This window comes from Capricornis sumatraensis, chromosome 2 (assembly GCF_032405125.1).
Source record: "Capricornis sumatraensis isolate serow.1 chromosome 2, serow.2, whole genome shotgun sequence".
Classification (NCBI taxonomy): domain Eukaryota; kingdom Metazoa; phylum Chordata; class Mammalia; order Artiodactyla; family Bovidae; genus Capricornis; species Capricornis sumatraensis.
Window position 1 is genome coordinate 68,346,112 of NC_091070.1, and position 24,405 is coordinate 68,370,516.

A 24,405-nucleotide genomic window follows, 5' to 3' on the forward strand; every position below is an offset into this window, starting at 1 on the left:
TTAACTGAAAGTGTATACCTCTTAATCTCCTTCACCTGTTTCTTTTCTCCCCCAGCTCCCTGCTCTCTGGAAAATACCTGTTTGTTCTCTGTATTCTTGCTTTGTTTTTTAGATTCTCCATATGAGTAGTACCATATAGTATTTGTCTTTCTCTGTCTAACTTATTTCATTTAGCATTGTTTGTGCTTGTGTGGTTGTCCTTAGTTGCTATTTTAGCATAATACCCCCTCACTCCATCCATGTTGTTGCAAATGGCAAGATTTAATTCTTTTTATGGCTTAGTAATAGTTCATTTTATATATGCAGACCACATCTTCCTATCTGCTTGTTTACTGATGCACGCTTAGGCTGCTTCCACATCTTGGCGATTGTAAATAATCTGTAGTGAGCATAGGTGTGTATATATCATTTCTAATTAGTGTTTTTGTTTTCTCCTGATTAATATCCAGGAGTGGAATTCCTGGATCATATGATCGTTCTATGTTTTAGTTTTTGAGGAACTTCCATACTGTTTTCCATAGTGATTGCATCAATTTACATTCATACCAACAGCCTATGAGGGATCCTTTTCTCCACAGCCTCACCAATGCTTGTTATTTGTTGTCTTTTCCATAGATGCTTTTAATATAATAATAGTTCTCCTTCCGATTTTCTCCCTGTTCGACACCTCCAACAAACTAACACTGTACCGTGGAAGGGCTTCTTACTTCCTGGCCTACAATGGATTCATGTTTATGCTCAGACAAAGCACAGAATCAGGAATGCACCAAGGAGCAAGTGCTGGTTGACCCCTCTGCCACTGACACCCTGTGAGACCCTGGGAAGTTCACCTCATCACCTTGAATCTCCATGACTTCCTCTGTAAGATGCTACTTTTGGAGTAAGTGGTCTCCAAAGACACGTCCACACTAAAATACTGCCATTGGTATTCTGCCAACCCCACTGAATCCTCCATTAATTGTACATTCCTCATCCATTCAGGCTATGTCCCCCGCCCCACACCATATAGACAAGTTACCATCTACTTCTATCAGGCTTCCTAGTCTAAACCAATAGGTTCAATTTCAGCACTTAATCTTGGCTCATCCTTCTTTTTTCTGCATGTGATAAACCCCACCTCTTTATCAGTCCACATTCTGCACTTCCTTCAAGATCCAACTCATATTCAACTTCTAGGAAACTTCCTCTGTCTATAGCGACATCCCCTTTATCCAAGCCCTTATAGCAAAATGCCACGCTGTCTTCCCAAGGCAGATGCTCTTAGAGGGGAAGGCCCACAGGGAAGTAACAAGGAACCTCCAAGTGAAGGGAGGGCAAGTTAAGTTTTAAACCTTTAAAAGTATGTGTTCGAGATAAACATTAAAAACCAGTTCTTTATGTTTTGCTTTAAAGTTACACGTATAATTAATGGGAAGAAAATTTTATTCTTGATAATTACTGAAGGATTTTCCTTTATAAAAATACTGTATGTATTGTCAGAGATAAAGGGGATACTTTGAATGGATGAAACCCCAGAGAATATGCTAAAGTATCAATAGATAGGTGCTTGGGTGCATGGTCAGGAGGATATTTCCTATTAACTACAGAACTTTCTTTTTTTTTTTTTTTTTTTTTTGAGCACTGAAATGACTGGAGTATTCCATTGTAACAGGATACCACATGGGTCTTATCTCATCAAAATTTTTGACCTAGTTCCAACCTGGGCACAATAGAGGAAAGGTAGCCTCCCATTCCAAGGAGAGATGTTAAACACACGAAGGACTTAAAAAAAAAAAAAAAAAAACAGGCACACTGACCCTGGGATTCCTAACCTCATTGCATACCTGCAGCCTATTGAAGAGAAATATGGAAGGAGGCATATGTGAATATGGAAGTTGGGACCTACTTCCCAATTATAGAATTATGCATATGTCATCCTGTTTGGGGGAAAAAAATAGGATTCAGACTGTAGTTAGATTGTCTCTGATAAGCTATAGGCCAAAGAAGATAGGACAGTAGCTAAGAATATGCCCTTGGAATTCTATGGCCTGGATTCAAATTATGGCCCAGCCATTTACTAGCAGGGAACTTCAGGGAATTCATTTTAACTTCAAGGGCCTATTTCTTTATCCTTAAAAGTTCAGATAACAACAGTACCTAATTCATAAGGTTTTGTGAGGATTCAAAGATGTATCTAGGTGGCTCAGTGGTAAAGAATCTGTCTGCACTGCAGGAGACATAAGCGATCTCTGAGTTGGGCAGATCACCTGCAGAAGGAAATGTCAATCCCCTCCAGCATTCTTGCCTGGAGAATCCCATGGACACAGGAGTCTGGAAGGCTACAGTCCACAGGATCGCAAAGGAGTTGGACATGACTTAACGACTAACAACAACAAAGAAGAGCTGATCTTGTGCTCAGCACAGAGCCTGTCCCTTAGTAACGAATGTGAGCTATTGCTGTGTGCCAGCCATTCAACCCCGCCAGCAGCAGAAACTTAGCTCAGAAAGACTTGCTTCTTCATCTCAACCACAAAGATTTATTCTTTATCTGAAAAATCCATTTTCTGTTTCAGATGAGTTTTTGCTTTCCAAGTAAACAACTGTAAATCTTAAGAACACATCTGGATCAGAGTAGCTAATAGACATAGTAGAAAGCAGGCATAAATGACGGGAAATCTGTTTTGCACAATGTCCCTAAAATTTTGCAGCTAATGGGAAAATGAGCTGCAGTGTGAAAATCATCCCCTCTTTTAAACTGTTTCCTGATGCTATCAACAAGCAGGTTTATCTTCCTATTTCTTCCTAAGTATTGTGTGTAAAGGTAAAAAATTTAGGAGACATAGGGAGCTGTGTGAAAAGTCACAAAATAAAAGCTCTCAGTGAGGAATCATGGGCTCATATAACTTCATTCTTAGGAAGGTGGTGCCCCTGTATAGACAAAAAGGGCTCTGCTGTTAATGATGATGTCACTGAGTTGAGTGCCTGTTCTGTTAGCCATCAAGGGATACTGAGCCATGCTCATTATATTTTTCCATGTCACCAGGAACTCACATTTTGCTGGGTTAGAGCATTCCTCTTGGTGCGGAGACTACACAGGTTGTCTCTTCTCTAACTTGGCTAATCTTGCCACAGATGGTTACTGTGACCTTGGATGTCTTACAGTCAGGCTCAAACCAATTGAGCTAATTGGCTTAGACACTCTTAGGGATGGTGCAGAGACCCCACCTCTGGGATAACAACACCCTGTGTCTAAAGTGGCCTGTGGGAAATTTACAGGGTCATGATCATGTTATTTACATGCAAGTAGGAGAGGAAAATCCATTCCAGCAGGCTGCATTCTAACTGCAAATACCAGAAGAAGTTATCAGTACACAAGAGGAAAGCCAAACAGTCTGCTAGCTTTTTCTCAGAATGCCTAGGAAAGTGAGCCAGATGCATTAGTGGTTATAAAGGGCCTGGGCAAAATCCTATGGCCCTTGGTATCAGATGTTTTCCTTATGCTAATTTTGCAGATAGCAGCTTTTGCCTAACATTTTCATGGTTAAACCAAGAACATATATATATATATGTATGTATGTATGTATTTTTTTAGAGCTCTGTTTATATTGCAATCATCTCTCTGTGGAAGCCCTAGATTGGCCTCTTGGCTTCCTCAAAAGTCTTCTCTGACCCATTTGTTACCGACCGGAAGTTACCAGTAAACACTCAACTCTACCTTCTCCAGGTTCAAGTTTACATATGATGCCTTTAGAGCAAGGTTCCAAGTCAGTCCATTGTCATCTTTCATGTGTAGCTAAAAGTTAAAATTTAATTTTAAAGATTTCATTTAGCTTGCAGATTTGGGCAGTTTCATTAGCCCCAGTAGGAAAGGATTGAAAGCTTTGTCTTTGGATAATTTACCTGGGTTCTTGGAGAAAACCGACAGTACAGATTGTGGGGGAAAAGTTGACCCACAGCGCCATCTCCTGGTATATCTTGTTTGTTACACAGGGTGAAAAACGGAACCTGATGAGCTGAGCACTTCCAGTAACTTTCAGGTCGTAAAAGTACATCAAGCTATTACTGGTGTCAATGAATGGTCCTCAAAATACGGAAGTGTGAGTGTGGACTTCCCAGAAACCCCCAGGACATATATTGGGCCAAGTAATAAAATTCACCAATGTGGTGTACACCCAGATATGCTGAAAGCTGGCAAGAGCAGACACATGTTAAAAGGGAAAGTGAGGGACTTCCCTGGTTGGTGGTCCAGTGGTTGGGAACACGCCCTGCAATGCAGAGGGTGCAGGTTCTGTACCTGGTTGGGGAACAGGAGCCCATGTGCCACGGAGCCACCAGGGGCAACTACTAAGCCACAACTAGCTAGTCCCTACACCACGTAATCCCTCTTGACACAATGAAGATCCCACATACTGCAACTAAGACCCAATGCAATCAAATAAATAAGTTCTTAAAAGGGGAGGCAAGGATGCAAAAAGCCTCTCTAACAATGTGAGAAAGCGTCCAAGAGGATACTAACAGGAGGATAAAAGAGTATCAGTTATGATCATAAGCATAAAAAGAAAAAAATGAGGAACAGTGAAAAGCGGAATATATAAAGATAGCAACAGTATGGTTGATTTCTTTTTCCAGCGTCACTTAATATTATGCTTTGTATATGTGACCTCATTTTGTGACGGTGTATCATACTCACAGGAAACATTCTCCCACATAGAAGAAAAAAAAATGCAACCAATTCACATGTGGTGACCACTACCAATCTTGCCCAACAACCATTCTTTTCCTTCCCTAAGTCAGCTGCAGATCTTGTAAGGACCTGTGAAACTGGAATCATGGGAGAGCACTAATCCAGTATCACTAATCATCAGAAATTTAACAGACCAACGAACATCCCCTCCAACAGTCACTTCCAAACCTGGCTTATACAAGTTTTTTAAAGCAATTTTCTCTTCCCTACTCAGATCTACTGCAACAGAAACTCTAGAGATGGAACTCAAGAAACTGAAGGTTCAAAATGCTGCCCCAGTGATTCTAAAAAGCGGCCAGCCCATGAGCTCAAAATTGTGACCTCCTGGATGTTTCACAGCTGTATCTTGTTGAGAAAGGGAACGCACAGTGGATAAAATCCCTGCCTCTTCAGTCCTATGCTGCCTCCAGGAGATGTAGCTTTGGTTCCAGATCGTCAGGGGTAAGCAAGTTTTACTGCAAATGTTTGCTTATAGTTAACTGGTTTTCTTTGGGGCAGACTGTTTTCAAATGAAAAAATAGCCCAATTTGTATATAATCTATGGCTGATTTCTTTCCAAATCTTTTCTCTACAAACTATGAAAGTTATGATCATTTTATTGTTCACCAAAGTCTAAGTCCGGAAAGGAAAAATGACTTGGATGATGGAGTGAAGTGCATGGTTACCCAAGAAAGAAACCCTTCTGGTCCAAGACTGGGTGACTCTGGAACATTAACTGTGCCAATGAGCTAGTAGGCATCTCGTGGAGCAAGACTGGAAGTTAGAAGATTAATAAGTGCACTTGTGGCAACTTTGGAGTGAGTTAATAAACGGTGGAACTAAGATGGGAAATGAAAGGAAGCATGTTTTCTTCACAGTGATCTGTGAATCCCATTTCCAAGAAAAAGCCACCCTAAATACCCTCATCAAAATTCAGCTGTCCCACTCGGAATTTATCCCACTCTCGCATTCTTTATCAGAGTCCTTGTATCACAGTATTAGAGTTGATCAGGTGGTGTGTATCTTAATTCCCTGTCAACACATTCCAATCTGCCCAGGGGACAGACCTGTATTCTCACCTTTTCATGCCCTGATGCACCTAGGAGAGAACTTTACCCACAATTGAAACTTGTATTAGCTACATTTTTGAAAGAAACTGGTGACTGATTTGGTTAAAGAGCAAGGCTATATTGCCAGTGTCAGTGATTAGAACCAGCACTTCATTTAAAACAGAGACTGTAATTCCTAATGGTAGAAATTACAAAAAAAAAAAAAAAAGATAGAACAGATAGCCTCAGTACATGTTGTCACCAGTTCACTCTAGGAATCCTTTTGGCTGTGACCTCTTGGCCCTGACTGAAGGAGGAATGTGAGTCTAGGACAGCCTCCCCAGAAGTGCATCCCCAGCTGGACATAAAGCAGGAATTATGGGACCGGAAGAAGCCTCTAGATTTCCCACCATTTGCCTGAAATCTCACAACTCACCCTTCTGAGAGTGAGAAACAAAGGGCTGTATTGGTGATGGACAGGGAGGCCTGGTGTGCTGCAATTCACGGGGTTGCAAAGAGTCGGACACGACTGAGCGACTGAACTGAACTGAACTGATGCGGATGGTGAGGGCTCTCTGAGGTTCCCAGGAAGGAGAATGGAATAGACTTTAAAAAGAGACTGAAGGCCATGGCCTCCTAAAAGCTAAGGTGTTCTGTTTAAAATATATATCTATATATATAGTTTTTTTTTGTTGCACTGGTCTTTGTTGCTCAGCACGGCCTTTTCTCTGGTTGCAGACAGCAGAGACTACTCTTGGTTTCTGTGCTGAGGCCTCTCATTGTGGTGGCTTCTCTTGTTGCAGAGCACAGTCTCTAAGCACACCGGCTCAGTAGTTGTGGCTCGTGGATCCCAGAGCACAGGCTCAGAAGCCGTGGTGCAGGGGTTTAGTTGTTCAGCAGCATGTGGAGTCTTCCCGGATGAGGGCTCAAACCCGCGTACCTCGCATTAGCAGGCAGATTCTTAACCACTGTTCCACCAGGGAAGTCCAGCTAAAGTGTTTTGACTGTGAAAGAAGCTCAGAGAGGGGAGGGGGTCTGTTGAATGATCTGCTGAAACTTTCTACTTGTCTGCTTCTGCTCATGCTGGTGAGAAAGGACAAAAGCAGGAGGAAGTCTCCTACAAATCAGAAATACGGAAGGGGCAAAACAGAGAAAGAAGCTTTGTAGCCAGAAATACTGTCGGTGTTTTTCCCGTCAGTGAAAACATTTGAGTAGCTTACATATGTACCAGTAGTCCATTTTACAGAACGCTATTTTCACTTTATTCCATTTCTTTCCAGAGTCTCTGCTAAGCTATAAGACCTTGGCTGTGGCCCTGTTAATCAATCTACAAGCACATGTTCTAAGTCATTAGTTTCAGAATGAGCTCATTTATTATAAACTCATACTATAGGTATGCCCCTCCACACATTAGGCAAACCTAATGTGTGTAAAAATTTAGATTTACACCTGCCGTAAATTAGGGAGATGTAGCCCTGTTTAAAAAATAAGTATGCACTTTAAAAGAGGATTTATCACAGCTCTTTTGAAACTGTGAGTTTATGGCACAATTTGAAGGCAACTTTTGCTTATGAAGAGCTCATACTCCAGAGTTTGACCGCTGAGTTCATTGTGAGCTCTGCTAATTGTGAGCTCTCACTGTGAGCCTTAGGGCAACGAGGCAACCTCTCTTTGCTTCTGTGTCTTGATCCATAAAAAGGAGATACGATACAGGTTTTGGCACTGTGCCTGGCAGAGTGTGGCACGGTGCTGTGAGGGCCAGATGAGGGGGCAGGGCTTGAACTAGGTAGAAAATCTGACACTAAATAGAAATTTATTTTCTCCAGAAAGATCTCATCATAATGGTTGTATGTCTTTTTGAAAAGCAAATAAGTCATTCTATGGAGAGCTGCAGGAAGAAATCACAAGTGCCATTATTTAGATACAGATTTTTCCATTTTATCTTCATCTTACTTTCTCTGGCATCAAATTGATAGGATCTTCCCAGCTACCTCAGACTCAATCCAACCCAGCTAAGAGGAGAAGGAAGTTTCCACATCAGGAAAACCATATAAATCACATTTCTGATCAGTTCCTGTACTTCTTCCCATCAGGAATGAAGACAAATAGATGGTGGGTTGCTGAGTGATGGACAGATGATCAATAGATGGTTAATGAGTTGCTCCTCAAACAATCAATGCTAAATGATAATCATACCTAATTTCTATGCATAAAAAAGTCATGTTTTCTGGTCTTACACATGTTAGCAGTAATCTTATGGCTGGAAAAACAATGATCATAAAAATTATTCTTTTCATTGAAAGCTGGTCGATTTAAAGCTAACTGTAAAGATGAATTTAGCAAAAATTCAAAGCAAATGAAATGCTAGTTCAGAAAACATTCTTATGTTTTAATTTTGTCTGGACCTAATGAATTTAAAAATAATGATCCAAATAATGCTAAGTGTTTTGTTATATGTAATTGTGGGTAGAGTTCAAAATAAGTAACTACACAGATTTTTCCAAACACTCTAGTACCGTAAGTTGTACAGGTGCAGGGTCCATTTCTTTTCTGTACTGAAAATGCTGATATTTTGTTCACCATGGGTTTTTTGAATTTTTTTAATATTGCATGAAAATCCTCTTGACTACTGAAGGTTTTGATGACCCCTCAAATTTAGTGTCCAGGGTAATTAAACGCCTCGCTTGTCTCACCCTCATCCTGGCCCCGCTGGGGAAGTGTGCTCCATGTGCTTAGTGAGAGGAGCTGTAGTCACATGGCACAGGACACAGGTATCAGGAAAGATGAAGAAGCAGAGCTAGAGAAACAATCAACTGTCACAATCAGTTTTGGCCATTTTTGTACTTTATTAATGGAAATTGTATAGTGTGTATTCTGGCTTATTTCCTTTTTGATGTTATGTTTGTGAAATGCATCCATAAGGTTGTGTATACTTGTAAATTATTCACACTCGCTGTATAGAATTTCATATTGCAAAGATATCACAGTGCTGATAGGCATTTGAATGGTCATAGTCTAGAACTATTTTGAATAGGGCTTCCTTGAATGATCCAGTATAAATTTCTATTAAATATCTATGCATTTTCATTTGGGTACATGCCTGGGAGTGGAATGGCTGGGTCAGTGGGTACATGTATGTTCCTTTGCAGTAGATATTGCTGGTTTTCTAATGATTCATTTATTTAGTTTCATCAAGTCTTTAATAAGATAAGGCTTGCAGTTTGTTCTTTTCCAAAATGGCCTTAGCTGTCTTTGGCCCTTTGCATTTCTAAACAAAATTTAGAAGTAGCTTGTCTATTTGTACAATAAGAAAAAAATGATAGGACTTTTATTGGATTTCTTTTAAGTCTATAAGCTCAAAGTGGTGAGAACTGATATCTTTACCTCATGCTTCCATGTCTTCTTAAATCTCTCCCAATGTCTTATACTTTTGTATGTGTACTTAGAAAACATAAGTAGCTGATAAATAGGTAAAATAGGCAATCAAGAAACACGTGCACAAGACTTTAGGCTGCATTACATTTTCAGCCACACTATTCATCCCACCAACACCTGAACTCAGATGTCTGGTCCACACTCTGGGAAGGGCCTGCACGGGCCCTTCCTTCAGTTTGATAGAACTCCCTCCTGCCTCTGTCACTCCTAACGGACAACACCTAATCTTGATGAATCAATTCAGGTTTCACTCTCTGTAGAGTCAGCAGGTCTCCCTTGCGACCTCCCCCTACATTCTCCTATGCTGCTGCTGCTGCTAAGTCGCTTCAGTCGTGTCCGACTCTGTGCAACCCCATAGATGGCAGCCCACCAGGCTCCCCAGTCCCTGGGATTCTCCAGGCAAGAAAACTGGAGTGGGTCGCCATTTCCTTCTCCAGTGCATGAAAGTGAAAAGTGAAAGGGAAGTCGCTCAGTCGTGTCTGACTCTTAGTAACCCCATGGACTGCAGCCTACCAGGCTCCTCTGTCCATGGGATTTTCCAGGCAAGAGTACTAGAGCGGGGTGCCATTGCCTTCTCCAACATTCTCCTATACTTGGTTTTAAATCACACAGTGTGTTGTGATGAGCTGCTCCAATGCCCACTAAACTTCTGGGCACTGACCAGAGCCAGCCAGCACTTGGAAGATGCATGTGGGGTATATGAAAAATATGAAAAGCTATTCCTTTTTTTTTCTTTTTTTTTTTGAGCTGTTTGGTTTAGGTGTTTTATTGCCTGGTTTGCTTGTTTTATCTTTGTGGGACTTTGTGGGATTTAAGTTTAGTCAACGGAGGGCTTCCCAGGTGATGCAGTAAAGAATCCACCTGCCAATTCAGGAGACACAGGTTCAATCCCTGGGTGGGGAAGATCCCCTGGAGGAGGGCATGGCAACACACTCCAATGTTCTTGCCTGGAGAATCCCCATGGACACAGGCTTCTGCTGGGCTACAGTTCAGGGGGGTTGCAAAGAGTCAGATAGGACTGAGCACACACATACACGTCTTAGTCAAAGAAGAAAATGTCTTACTTTGACCCTCTGGTGCATATCAATCTGATTTTTGTTTCATGAATCATTTTGATCTGAAAATATCCATATATACCTAACCTCTTTAATGTTTCGAAGTGGATACATTTCTTAGTGTGATTCTACTTGTGACTCCACACGTTCTAAGTTAGTTTAAAAGAAAACTGTTAAATGAATGTTTTCCGAATACTGTTATCAGTAACCAGAGTTCATGGAAACGTAGTCACACCGCTAATGACCACTAGGTGGCAGTTTCACTCTCAGTATGACCAGCCTGACTCTGCCTTGCAGAGTCCTTCAAGTAGTCTGGGGATGCAACATGAACCATGAGGTGAAGCTCGCTTAACAAGCCCTGTTGGTGGAAAAATGAAGGCCAAAAATCATCTATGAAGAAAATGGAATTATGGGGAATACAGTATGTGTATTGAAATCAAATGCCGTTAGACATTATTTCACTGAAAGTTTAGCAAAAAACTAAATTGACCACATCCACAAAATCAGAAAGATGTGGAATCCCAGGCACAGGTCAGACTGGAGACAGGGTAAAGGGCTGAGCCCCTGGTAATGTTTTTAAATCTTCCTGTTTAGAGGCTTTAGAGAAAACTGGGTGGGACTCTACCCAACTGTTTATGGTTGAAACTGCTGTCTGCTGTTTGCTCTGTGTTTGAGGGGTGGAGGCAAAGGACATATATTAAGTACCTGTTCTATACAAGCAAGACACTGCACCAGCTACGAGCTAATAACCACTAGGGGCTACAGGCTTTGTGAACAGGAACAGTTTCTTTACTGGAGTGTGAGCTGGGAAAAGGCTGAGGAGGAGAGGGAGAGCAAGGTGTGAAAGAAGAGCTAGTGGAAAGGGGTTCCCCCCTGCCATCACCACCACTGACAGGCCCATCCCAAGAGGGGTGGGGAAGGAAAGAAATACGTGGGACTCCCCACCAAGCATCCAAGAAGAGAGATTGTATGCTCACCCCCACCCCACCCCGCCCATTCCAGCTGGAGTTTCCTGAGCAGCAGTCCCAGGAGACACATCTGCCCCTGGGTCACGAGGAGGGAGGAAGTGGGAAGAGGACAGGTGGGGTGGTTTGTGGAAGGGGCCTGAGGCCACTTCCAGGCTTCCCTGGAGTCAAGTGCTGTAGTGGAGGAAAGCCATGAATTTGCTTGGACCCAGCATGGTCTGGAGGCCTTAGCTACCACCTGAGACAACTTACTTGCTCCAGGACAGCACTTGGAGGAGAGAAGAGGAGCTTGGAGGTTGTGTGTGAACCACCAGCCTGGGGTGAGGGGTCAGGGGCTGCCTCTCTGAAGCAGCAAAGATGGCAGGAAGCAGTAAGGGATCCTATGAGCTTCCTGAAAAGGCCAGCCTCTAGCGGCATCTCTCCCAGGGGCCAGGCTGGGGCAATGCCAGCAACAATAGAGCAGAGAAGTAAACTCAGAAGTGCCGAGAAAGGCATAGGGCCAGAAGGAAGGATCCCTGCCTTCACCAGCACACAGCCAGCCATGCAAAGGGACTTCTCCAACACTGGCAGCTGCCAAGGAAGTCAGGGTCCCACAGGCAAGAAAATTATATTGATTTATAAAATATATTCTACTCCGTAGCCATTTGTGTTAGTTTTCTATTGCTGCTATAACACATTGCCATACGTAAGCAATTTTAAACACAAAGATATCATATCTCATTTCTATGGTCCAGAAGCCCCCTGAGGCTCTCGGGGCTGAAATCGAGGCATCAGCAGGGCTGTTTCTCTGCTTACGCTCTGAGCAAGAGTCCTTTCTTTGCTCTTTCGGGTGTTGGCAGTTCATGGGCTGTGGGACTGAGGTCCCCATTTCCTTGCTGGCTGTCCCCTGGGGTCACCCTTAGCTTCTGGAGGACTCTCTCTGGTCATTCACATAGCCCACTGACATCTCAGAACCAGCGGGACCACAAGTCCTTACCCTGCCATCTCTTTGACCTTCTTCCACACTCACATTTCTCTCTCTGGGCACACCCAAGGAAGGTTGTCTGCTTTTAAGAACTCCCATGATTAGAATGGGCCCACTGGATAATTTGGGGCTTCCCTGGTTGTTCAGTGGTAAAGAATTCACCTGCCAATACAAGAGACCCAGGTTCAGTCCCTGGGTCAGGAAGATCCCCTGGAGAAGGCAATGGCAACCCACTTCAGTACTCTTGCCTGGGAAATCGCATGGACAGAGGAGCCTGGTGGGCTGCAGTCCACAGGGTTGCAGAGAGTCAGACACAGCTGAGGCTAAACAACAGCTGGTTAATCCTCTCTGTCTCAAGGTCTACAGTGCTAACCACGCCTGCAAAACCCCTTTTTGCCAAGTCAGGTCGCATATTCAGAGGTTCTGGGGATTAGGCCATGAACGTCTTTGGGGAGCCATTATTCTGTCTGCCACACCGTTCTGTATTTAATGGGCTGAGCACAGTGCTAGGTGCTGGGTCTCAGATGCTGGCATCAGGGGAGTTAGGCTGGGGAGGAAGCTGGGGGCGGGGTGGGCAGGCAGCACAGGGGACCTCTGTCTTATGACTCCTTTGGAACACCTCAGGGAGCATCGTCTGCTGAAATATAATACAAACTGCACCTCCACCCCATTCACCTCCTTGGCTTCCCAGCCCTCACCCCTGAGCCATGAGGCTGCCGCCTGGTCCAGCATTCACTGGAGATCTCTGGAAAGGGTCGTGCCAATTCTCTGGGAAGCTGAAGAGTGAAGCTCACCAGAGGACTGAGACGGGGAACCTGCCAGATCTGGGCTCAGCCACAGTAGAGAGACTGATGAGGCCCCAGAGGCCTGGACACAGACACTGCTTCTGCCCTTTTGCCCATTTCCTGACCTGGCTTGCAGTCCCCACGGGGCTGGAGGGGGAAATGCCCAGGATCTTCTAGGTCCCTTGTGGCTCCATACCATAAAAGAGGTGGGGAGAGGGCAGAAAAAACCTTGATTTCTTACTGCTGAAGCCCTATCCGACTGAGGCTCCCTGGCCTATATTTTATAGCTCCTGAGCTCATAGGAGCCACCATCTTGCTGGGTTTTTCTCAACCACAATCATGGTGAGTCAGCACAGTGGTTAGTTCTCAGCCACAGGCCCCAGCAGAACCCCAGGTGGAGCAGCATCCTGAGGAGCTGGCCCCGCCGCCGTGGTCCCACCGCCGTCTTCCCTTCAGGCCAAGGCCTCTCTGGGCTGACTGCCCACCAGGGGCACACTCAAGCACCTGTGCATCAAGCTGGGTGCAGGGCTTCCACAGCCATGGTGTGAAAGGTGAAGGTGATAAACCAGAGAAGATGTCATCAGCCAGCTCCGACTAGTCCAGGCTGGCATTTGGCCAACAGCATCTGTCTGCTTCGGGCCAAACTTGAGGAGGGAGGGAGTTGATGAGGCTTTCTGCCTTCCTCTGCTCTGGCGTCCGTATCTGGGAGCCAGGCCCTGACAACTAGCACCCTGCACACAGAGTCCACCTCACGGCACCACATTGGGCCACACAATCTTCCAGTGACAGGACCAGCTACTGGGAAGGGGTGCTCAGTACCCCTCATTTAAAAGATTCTTTACTACTCACGCGACTTCCCTGGTGGCTCAGACAGTAAAAGCGACTGCCTACAATGTGGGAGACCAGGGTTCCATCCCTGGGTCGGGAAGATCTCCTGGAGACGGAAACGGCAACCTGCTCCAGTATTCTTGCCAGGAAAATCCCATGGACGGAGGAGCCTGGTAGGCCACAATCCATGGGGGTCACAAAGAGTCGGACACGACTGAATGACTTCACTTTCTTTTCTTTCCTTTATTACTCACGCCACAAAACCCAAAATGCCAGTGGCAGTTGCTTCTGCCCCTACCACTTAAAACTTGCTAGCAGGGGAGATCTTTAGGAGGTGATGCTTTCAAAACATAACATTCCTCACTTTGTCTTTTCTGTGCCCTGCTTCAGAGCTCTTCATGTCCCTGACGCTTGCCCTGAGTGATACAAAAGCAGCTGAGAGCAGGGAGGATACTTGTCAGCAATTACTAGCTCTGTGGCTTGGAAGGAGAGTCTTGCTCTAAAGAGTCCCCACATCACCCCAGCCCTGAATTACTACAGCAGCTCTTGCAGGGTATGTATGCCCTGGGTTTCTCTTGAAGGACACTGACCTCCAGCTCAGTGTTCAAGGAAATCTTTCCTCAGAGAGAGCCATGACAATGACCAGGATAATCAGCAGTTCTCATCACACGCATGCTGAACTTCAAGAACCAAGTGTGACAGAACTCGACTGCTGCTCATTACCAAGAAGACACAAGCTTCCTTGACCTCCCCAGTCTCCCATTGGCTTCCCAGTTGGCACAGTGGTAAAGAATCCGTCTGTGGTGTAGGAAACCCAAGAGACACAGGTTTGGTCCCTGGGTCAGGAATATTCCCTGGAGAAAGAAATGGCAGCCCACTCCAGTATTCTTGCCTGGGAGATCCCGTGGACAGAGGAGCCAGAAGGGCTCTAGTCCATGGGGTCACAAAGAGTCTGACCTACCGGAGCACATGCCCAGGGTGCCACGAAAAGGCAGGTGGGGCAGGTGGTTAGGCAGCACTGTCACTGGGAGAGGCTCACGTGTTCTGGGAAGACAGAGTTTCTGCCGTAGAACATCTGGCAAACTTCTCAACTAGCCCGTCCCCTCCTCAGGACCTTGAACACCGGCTTCTGTTCCTGTCCTGCGTGGGCACGTGCTTGCTCAGTCACTGAGCTGTGTCTGACTCTGCAACGCCATGGACTGTAGCCCTCCAGGCTCCTCTGTCCATGGGATTTCCCAGGCGCGGATACTGGAGCGGGTTACCATTTCTGTCTCCAGAGGATCTCCCCAACCCAGGGATTGAGCTCGGATCTCCTGCTTGGCAGGCAGATTCTTTACCACCGAGACACTAGGGAAGCGCCATTCATGTCCTGAGACTGGATTGAGTCCCATCTGTGCCCTTCAGACAAGCCGGGAGCCTGAGCCCCTGCTCCACCCCACAGCTTTCCCACTCTTCCTCCCACATCCCAAGGCTGCTCCTACCTCACTGCCTTTCCTGATCTTCCCTCTGTCTGGAACATTCCTCCTGTGGTTGTCTGCGTGGCTGGGTCACTCTTAGGGTTCAGGCCTCAGTTATACCGTCTTCTCTCAGAGAGGCTTCCCTGACACCCTCTCTGAAGCATCCCAACCGCCCCGCCCACCCAAGGCTTTCCTCTCCTACCATCCTCTCTCGTTTTCTTGTTCTCACTGTCCGGCATGGTCTGATCTGGTTTGCTTTTTGTGCTGCCTTGCATCACCTGACAAGAGTGTGAGCCTTCTGGAAGCAGGGCTCTTGTCCTTCTTGCTCACTGCCATGTTCCCAGGGCCTCCGAAGGTGCCTGGAACACAGCTGGCAGCCAACAGAGAGTTGGTGAAGAAATGTAGAAAGTCATATTCAGACAGATGTGTGGGATGGTCTGGGCATCCCCATGGGGTCAGACTTGAGGAGGAGAGCAGGGTCATGGGACTCTTCAGGAAACCCATGAGTGGACCAGGACTCTGGCAAAGAGGCGGGACCAGGTGGCTGGATGCCCTGAGGAACGGCTGCTCCAGACCAAACATAAGGCTGTGTTAGGTCATTCCCCCCGACTGTCCCCACCCCAGGGAAGAAGAGCACCGAAGTGTGAGATAACTAGGACCCTCCAGGCCTGGGATGCAAACCCTTTGTTGTGGTGGTTCAGTCGCTAAGTCGTGTCCAACTCTCTGCAACCCCATGGACTGCAGCACGCCAGACTTCTCTCTCAGAGTTTGCTCAAATTTATGTCCATTGAGTCAGTGATGCCATCCAACTATCTCATCCCCTATCGCCCCTTCTCCTACCCTTTGGGAGGATCTTATTTCCAGAGAGCTTCCGTGAAGACCTCTGGAAACAAAGACATAGCATTTTCAGAATATCCTCAAGTCAAGAAACTCAAGAGAGTGCCCCAAGTGTGAGAAGTAACTCTTAGGGAGGACAATTTAATTGGGCACAAACACTGCTTGGAACTACCATCTCACTGGGCTTCCTAAATGATACGCTGCTCAGTTGTGTCTGATCTTTGCAACCCCATGGACTGTAGCCTCCCAGGCTCCTCTGTCCATGGAATTTTCCAGGCAAGAACACTGGAGTGAGTTTCCATTTTCTTCCTCCAGGGGATCTTCCCGACCCAGAGATCAAACCTGCAGCTTTTGCATCTCCTGTATTGGCAGGCAGATTCTTTACCACTAGCACCACCTGGGAAGCCCCTAAATGATATAGTCCTACAGAAAGTAGCAAAGCTGAGGCAAGGCAAGTCTAACTCAAAGGCAGTCAATAGAAGCCAAGAGTCAGGAGAGGCCAAGAGATGACTGCGAGGTTATTTGCATTAGATCACTGGATTTCTTTACAGTTTTCCACTGATGAAAGGTAGTTTGCAAAGTTATGATGTGTCCATTTTCTTTATTTTTCCTGTTCATCAGAATCCCTATCTGAAAATGAAACTACTATCTAGATAGTTAATTGCCAGCTTCTAGTTTAAAAAAAATAAAATTGGGGCAAAAAGCCATATTTGAAGTTTGGAAAATTATCAAAATTCATATCTAAAATAAGGAATCTGAATTGTCTTGGATCTTGGTTAAATATCTAGTAAATCTACTCATCCAGCCAGTAATCTCAGGCTTCCTTGGTAGCTTAGATAGTAAAGAATTTGCCTGCAATGCAGGAGACCTGGGTTTGATCCCTGGGTCAGGAAGATCCCCTGGAGAAGGAAGTGGCAACCCACTCTAGTATTCTTGCCTGGGAAATCCCATGGACAGAGGAGCCTGGCGGCTATAGTCCACGGGGTCACAAAGGCTTAAACACAACTGGTTGACCAACACTTTGACTGTTCACTTCAGCCAGTAATCTCAGTGAGTTATGATTCTAACCAGGTTTTCGACTGAATTGAGTCTTCAGTAGTTTTCTATTCAGAGCATCCAAGTTAACCATAGTAAAAAAGGCCCCTTTACTATTTAATCACTGTAAAATAATCAAAGTTCCAGTGCAAATCAGTCATCAGAAATACAAGTGTTTCTGGGGAAGTTCTTGGGCCCTATCCCTACAGGCTGCTTAAGGGTAGGGGAGTTATTTGCTTCTGCTCATCTGCAAAATTGAGATGGTTAGAAATTTCCACAATAGCACTAAGCAACTGCCCAAAGGGAAATAGAAACAGAGCATCTGATCTGGCAGTTTCTCCATCTGGAAAGAGAAAAGTCAAGTCCAGTCTTTCTTTTCTTCCTGATAAAGCTAATTGCTTTAGGTTAATGCAATGCATTAACATCTATTTCTGCTTTATTGACTATACCAAAGCTTTTGACTGTGTGGATCACAATAAACTGGAAAATTCTGAAAGAGATGGGAATACCAGACTACCTGACCTGCCTCTTGAGAAACCTACATGTAGGTCAGGAAGCAACAGTTAGAACTGGACATGGAAAAACAGACTGGTTCCAAATAGGAAAAGGAGTACATCAAGGCTGTATATTGTCACCCTGCTTATTTAACTTATATGCAGAGTACATCATGAGAAATGCTGGGCTGGAAGAAGCACAAGCTGGAATCAAGATTGCCGGGAGAAATATCAGTAACCTCAGATATGCAGATGACACCACCTTTATAGCAGAAAGTGAAGAGGAACTAAAAAGCCTCTTGATGAAAGTGAAAGAGGAGAGCAAAAAAGTTGGCTTAAAGCTCAACATTCAGAAAACGAAGATCATGGCATCTGGTTCCATCACTTCATGGCAAATAGATGGGGAAACAGTGGAAAACAGTGTCAGACTTTATTTTTGGGGGCTCCAAAATCACTGCAGATGGTGACTGCAGCCATGAAATTAAAAGATGCTTACTCCTTGGAAGGAAAGTTATGAGCAACCTAGATAGCATATTCAAAAGCAGAGACATTACTTTGCCAACAAAGGTCCGTCTAGTCAAGGCTATGGCTTTTCCTGTGGTCATGTATGGAGGTGAGAGTTGGACTGTGAAGAAAGCTGAGTGCCAAAGAATTGATGCTTTTGAACTGTGGTGTTGGAGAAGACTCTTGAGAGTCCCTTGGACTGCAAGGAGATCCAACCAGTCCATCCTGAAGGAGATCAGCCCTGGGATTTCTTTGGAAGGAATGATGCTAAAGCTGAAACTCCAGTACTTTGGCCACCTCATGCGAAGAGCTGACTCATTGGAAAAGACTCTGATGCTGGGAGGGATTAGGGGCAGGAGGAGAAGGGGACAACAGAGGATGAGATGGCTGGATGGCATCACGGACTCGATGGACGTGAGTCTGAGTGAACTCCGGGAGATGGTGATGGACAGGGAGGCCTGGCGTGCTGCGATTCATGGGGTCTCAAAGAGTCGGACACGACTGAGCCACTGAACTGAACTGAATGCAATGCATAATACTTGGTGGCACAAAAAGAATAGAAAGTTCCAGAAGGTATGATTTGGAGCTCTGTGAAGAGCTGTGAGGAGCACACCCTAGGCAGGCAGTATAAATCCTCTGAAACTCTGATGTTCAGTGACAAGGGTGTCTGGAGCAGAAACAATGCCTGCATTCACATTCAGGCTCCGGAGAGAACAAAGCTCTTAGGTCTGCAGTTACCAGCCTGGTCTTGATTTTTGAACACATCCATTTGATGCTTGCTACTTTCCCAGGCATAATTTTCCCACGATGGTCTCACATGTACGTACATATGAGTAAAATGCCATAGTCCTCCATTATCTGTGGTTTAACTTCCCGCAGTTTCAGCTCCACGTGGTCAACCACAGTCCAGAAATATTACATTCGAAGTTTCAGAAATAACTCAGAAATTTTCAATTGTGTGCCATTCTGAGCAGCGTGAGGAAATCCTGTGCTGCCCTCCTCAGAAGTCCTGGGAATGTCAGTCGGTCCTCCTGGGAGTGTCAGTCCATCCCCCTCAGCCCTCCTGGGAATGTCAGTTGGTTCTCCTGGGAGTGTCAGTCCATCCTGTCCATGAGTCACATGGTAGCTTCCTGGGTCATCTGACCGTCCTGATAGGGCTTGTGTTCAAGTCAGGGCTTGTGTTCAAGTCACCCTTATTTTGCTTGATATCAGCCCCCAAATGCAAGAGGAGTGATGCTGGCAATTCAGATAAGCCAAAGAGAAGCCGTTAAGTGCTCCCTTTAAGAGAAAACTAAAAGTCCTCAACTTAATAAGGAAAGGGTGGGGGAAGTAAGTGCTGAGGCTGTTCTCTGGTGAGAATGAGTCTTCTATCCATAAAGTTGTGAAGAAAGATAAAGAAATTCTTGCTAGTTTTTCTAGTGTTGTACCTCAACTACAAGTTATAGCCACAGTGTATATTAAGTGCTTCATTAAGGTAGGAAAGGCATTAGCTTGTACTGAGACCACATTCATGTAACTTTTATTATAGTATATCATTTTATTATCATTAATCTCTCACTGTGCCTAATTTATAAATTAAACTTTATCATAGGCATGTGTGTACAGGAAAAAATAATGTGTATATATATATATATATACACACACACATGTATATACACATGTATATATAGGGTCTGGTGTTATTCATGGTTTCAAGCATCCAGTGCAGGTCTTACAATGTATCCTCAAGGATAAGGGGGGACTACTGCATGCTTTTTACACTTTGCTGGGTGTTGAAGTTGCTGCCTGATGGTAAGTCTTAGCCCTTTGCTTTGCAGTGGCTTTCCCTAATATGGGTTTGTGAAGCTCCAATGAGCAAAATACACACATCACAACAGTATCATAAGGCAGCCAAGTTTGCATTTTCTGCCCTACTTCCCCAGCCTGCATCCTCATGTGAAACTCTATTACAGTGTGTCCTTGCTTCCCTGGAGAATGAGCAGCTTCCAGAGTAGAAACTGCTTACTTAATCTTCGACTGCTTCAGCAGTAACAGACCTCCTACCTCCCTTCTTGGCTCCATATCACCCCATCCAGCACCCCACCTCGAACTGAGACCAGCCTGGAATCTATCTCTCACGGTGCATGCCCCTGTGTTTAGAATATCCCAAACCCTTAGTTAAGGTTGCTCTGGTTCTTAATGTGTACCCTTGAAGATCAGGTCATATCCTACTGAACTCTCTGGAGGAAGAGATCAGAGTTTACCTTCTTAGAGCATCCCACTCCAGGTCTGAGAACATTCTTGCTGATTCCTTCTCCCTTCAGACAATAGAGACGATGGCCACTAAGTGCTGGCCCAGCCTCACGCCTCCCATATCTCCGAGAGCCACAGCTCCCTGTGAGAAAGAAGACCTTCCCTTTATTCTCTCTCCACCCCACAGCTTGATGGCCTGGCCTGACTTTTTCCACTTGCCCCCTTGAGTTTCCTTCTCCCAGGATTAGTCATCCTCCCAGAGGTGCTTCTGGAGGGAAGTGGTTCAAAAAGAGGGCCATCCAAAGGCTGACTGTTTAAAAGATGGTGAGCCACAGAGGGGGCCTGAGAAACCAAGAGGGCTTTTGTTGAGGCATGCATTTTCCCCCTTAAGCCTCAGCCCATTGCCTTAATCCACATGTGTGTTTTAAGTCAGATAGATGTCAACACAATCCCCAACATCTCTTCTTTCTGATCAGTGTTCAATACCCAGACGAACTCTGGGGCATTGAAAGGGTTTCTGTGTGTGTGTGTACACTCAGTTGTGTCTGACTCTTTGCGATCCCTTGGACTGTAGCCCACCAGGCTCCTCTGTCCATGGGATTCTGCAGCCAAGAACACTGGAGTGGGTTGCCATTTCCTCCTGCAGAGAATCTTCCCGACTTAGGGATTGAATTCGTGTCTCCTGTGTTGACAGGCAGATTCTTTACCACCTGTTCCACCTGGAAGACCATAAGTGGCTGCAGTGATCCACACCTTTACTCTTACTTGGGATGCTCTTTGGAAAAGAAATCTTTCCCAGAGTCTCCCATTCTCAAGCAATTTTACAAGAGAGGAAGCTTGCACAACTCCTGGCCTGTCCCATACGATGTGTAATGTTTTTCACAACCTTTACATTTGAAATCCTATTGCCTCTCCATAAATCTCCTAATCCAACCCAGCAGGTCAGCAAAGCCTGCAAGACTCCCAGCTCACAGGCTCCTTGCTGCTGTGCCGCTCATCAGCCGCCTGTGGATGCCCACCTATCGCAGGTTGGTGAGGCACTGGCTGCACTTCTCCAGATTCTCGCTAGAGGGAGCCCTAACATTTATGTTCTCCCAAACCTGCCTGAATATACCTGATGCTTTTGAGAGGCCCACTCTTCCCTGTCGCTTCACATGCTAACAACAAATGTCTATAACAGCCACAACTTCTGGGTGCTCAGTGTGTACAGAGAGCTTTCACCTAGTATCTCAGTTTGTCTTCTCACGACCAAAGATGAACACTATTCTCATTCCCATCTTGCAGATGGGGCACAAAGCAGGTCAGCAACTCCCCCCAAATAAATGACATAATACATTATGTATAAAGCACCATGGGAGCATTGATGAAACAAAATAATCATCATAACTGATGTTTCCTGAGTGTGTCCAGACTTGCACTAGAAGTTGCATGAACTCTCCTTAGCCTTCCCACCAGCTGGTCCAGAGATGACATCAGGAGCATGGGCAGGTGTTACTATCAGGAGAAGGAACATGTTTCTTAAAAGCCCCTGTCTTTTGACCATCTCCTCTGTTGTCTCTTGTTCTGAACACTAATGTTTTAAATGCATTTGAGCAAACCCAGCTTTTCCACCACTTCTCTAACATCCTCTTATCCGAGTCTTCACGGCACTCATGTCTGGGCTAACTTCATTTCCTCTCACTCCCCCCAGGACCTCTAGCTACATCACTGGGAATTACTGTTAGTCCTAATTTAGAGATGAGGAGACCAGGGCTCAGATAAACCAAGTAACTTGTATAAGTTCATTCAGCTTATAAAGGAAGAATCGCAGTGTCTGAGGAGGGAGGTATGTATCAGTTCAGTTCAGTCGTTCAGTTGTGTCTTTGCAACCCCATGAATCGCAGCACGCCAGGCCTCCCTGTCCATCACCAACTCCCGGAGTTTACCCAGACTCGCGTCCATCGAGTCAGTGATGCCATCCAGCCATCTCATCCTCTGTCGTCCCCTTCTCCTCCTGCTCCCAATCCCTCCCAGCATCAGAGTCTTTTCCAATGAGTCAACTCTTCGCATGAGCTGGTCAAAGTACTGGAGTTTCAGCTTTAGCATCATTCCTTCCAAAGAAATCCCAGGGCTGATCTCCTTCAGAATGGACTGGTTGGATCTCCTTGCAGTCCAAGGGACTCTCAAGAGTCTTCTCCAACACCACAGTTCAAAAGCATCAATTCTTCGGCACTCAGCCTTCTTCAAAGTCCAACTCTCACATCCATACATGACCACAGGAAAAACCATAGCCTTGACTAGACGGACCTTAGTCGGCAAAGTAATGTCTCTGCTTTTCATTATGCTATCTAGGTTGGTCATAACTTTCCTTCCAAGGAGTAAGCATCTTTTAATTTCATGGCTGCAGTCACCATCTGCAGTGATTTTGGAGCCCAAAAAAATAAAGTCTGACACTGTTTCCACTGTTTCCCCATCTATTTGCCATGAAGTGATGGGACCGGATGCCATGATCTTCGTTTTCTGAAAGTATAGACATTGGTTAATGTCAAACTCCAGAGCAAGCAAGAAAATTTAGAGCATCACAGGCAAAGGAAACAGCCTGGACAGAAGTACAAAGAGGCGTTTGATTAAGATCTCTAGAAAGATGTGTTTAGTGGGAGTACAGTTGGCCCTCTATATCCACGGGTTCCTTATGCGTGGATTCAAGCAACTAAAATTGAAGATAATTTTTAAAAAAAATTCCAGAAACTTCCAAAAGCAAAACTTGAATTTGCATTGCACTGGCCACTATTTACATGGCATTTATATTGCATTAAATATGATAAGCAATCTAGAGATGATTTAAACTATTTAAGGGAATATGCTTAGGTTTATATGCAAATACTACACCATTTTCATAAGGAACTTGAGCATCCACAGATTTTGGTATCCATGGGGCTCCTGGGACCAATCCCTCATGGATACCAAGGGAAAACTGTATAGGGAGTGGAGGGACATGACCTTGTAGCTGGATGATGAGGGAATTGGTCTGCCAAGCTGAAAGGTAGCACTCTACTCTGAACCAAAGATTTTTTTCTTAATTGAAGTAGAGTTGATTTACAATGTTAGTTTCAGGTGTACAACAAAGTGATTCCGTTTATCTACATTCATTCTTAGTTCATTTTTCTTTATGGTTCACTTCAGTTCAGTCACTCAGTCTTGTCCGACTCTTTGCAACCCCATGAATTGCAGTATGCCCAGGCCTCCCTGTCCATCAGAATCTCCCGGAGCTTACTCAAACTCATGTCCATAGAGTCAGTGATACCATCCAACCATCTCATCCTCTGTCGTCCCCTTCTTCTCCCGCCTTCAATCTTTCCCAGCATCAGGGTTTTTCCAAATGAGTCAGTTCTTCGCATCAGGTGGCCAAAGTATTGGAGTTTCAGTTTCAGCATCAGGCCTTCCAATGAATATTCAGGACTGATTTCCTTTAGGATGAACTGGTTAGATCTCCTTGCTGTCCAAGGGACTCTCAAGAGTCTTCTCCAACACCACACTTCAAAAGCATCAATTCTTCAGCACTCAGCTTTCTTTATAGCCCAACTCTCACATCCATACATGACTACTGAAAAACCATAGCTTTGACTAGATGGACATTTACTGGCAAAGTAATGTCTCTGCTTTTTAATATGCTGTCTAGGTTGGTCATAGCTTTTCTTCCAAGGAGCAAGTGTCTTTTAATTTCATGGCTGCAGTCACCATCTGCAGTGATTTTGGAGCCCCCCAAAATAAAGTCTGACACTGTTTCCCCATCTATTTGCCATGAAGGGATGGGACCAGATGCCATGATCTTCGTTTTCTGAATGTTGAGTTTTAAGCCAACTTTTTCACTGTCCTCTTTCACTTCCATCAAGAGGTTCTTTAGTTCTTCTTCACTTTCTGCATATCTGAGGTTATTGATATTTCTCCTGGCAATCTTGATTCCAGCTTGTGCTTCATACAGCCCAGCATTTCACATCATGTACTCTGCATATAAGGTAAATAAGCAGAGTGACAATGTGTAGCCTTGGTATACTCCTTTCCCAATTTGGGACCAGTCTGTTGT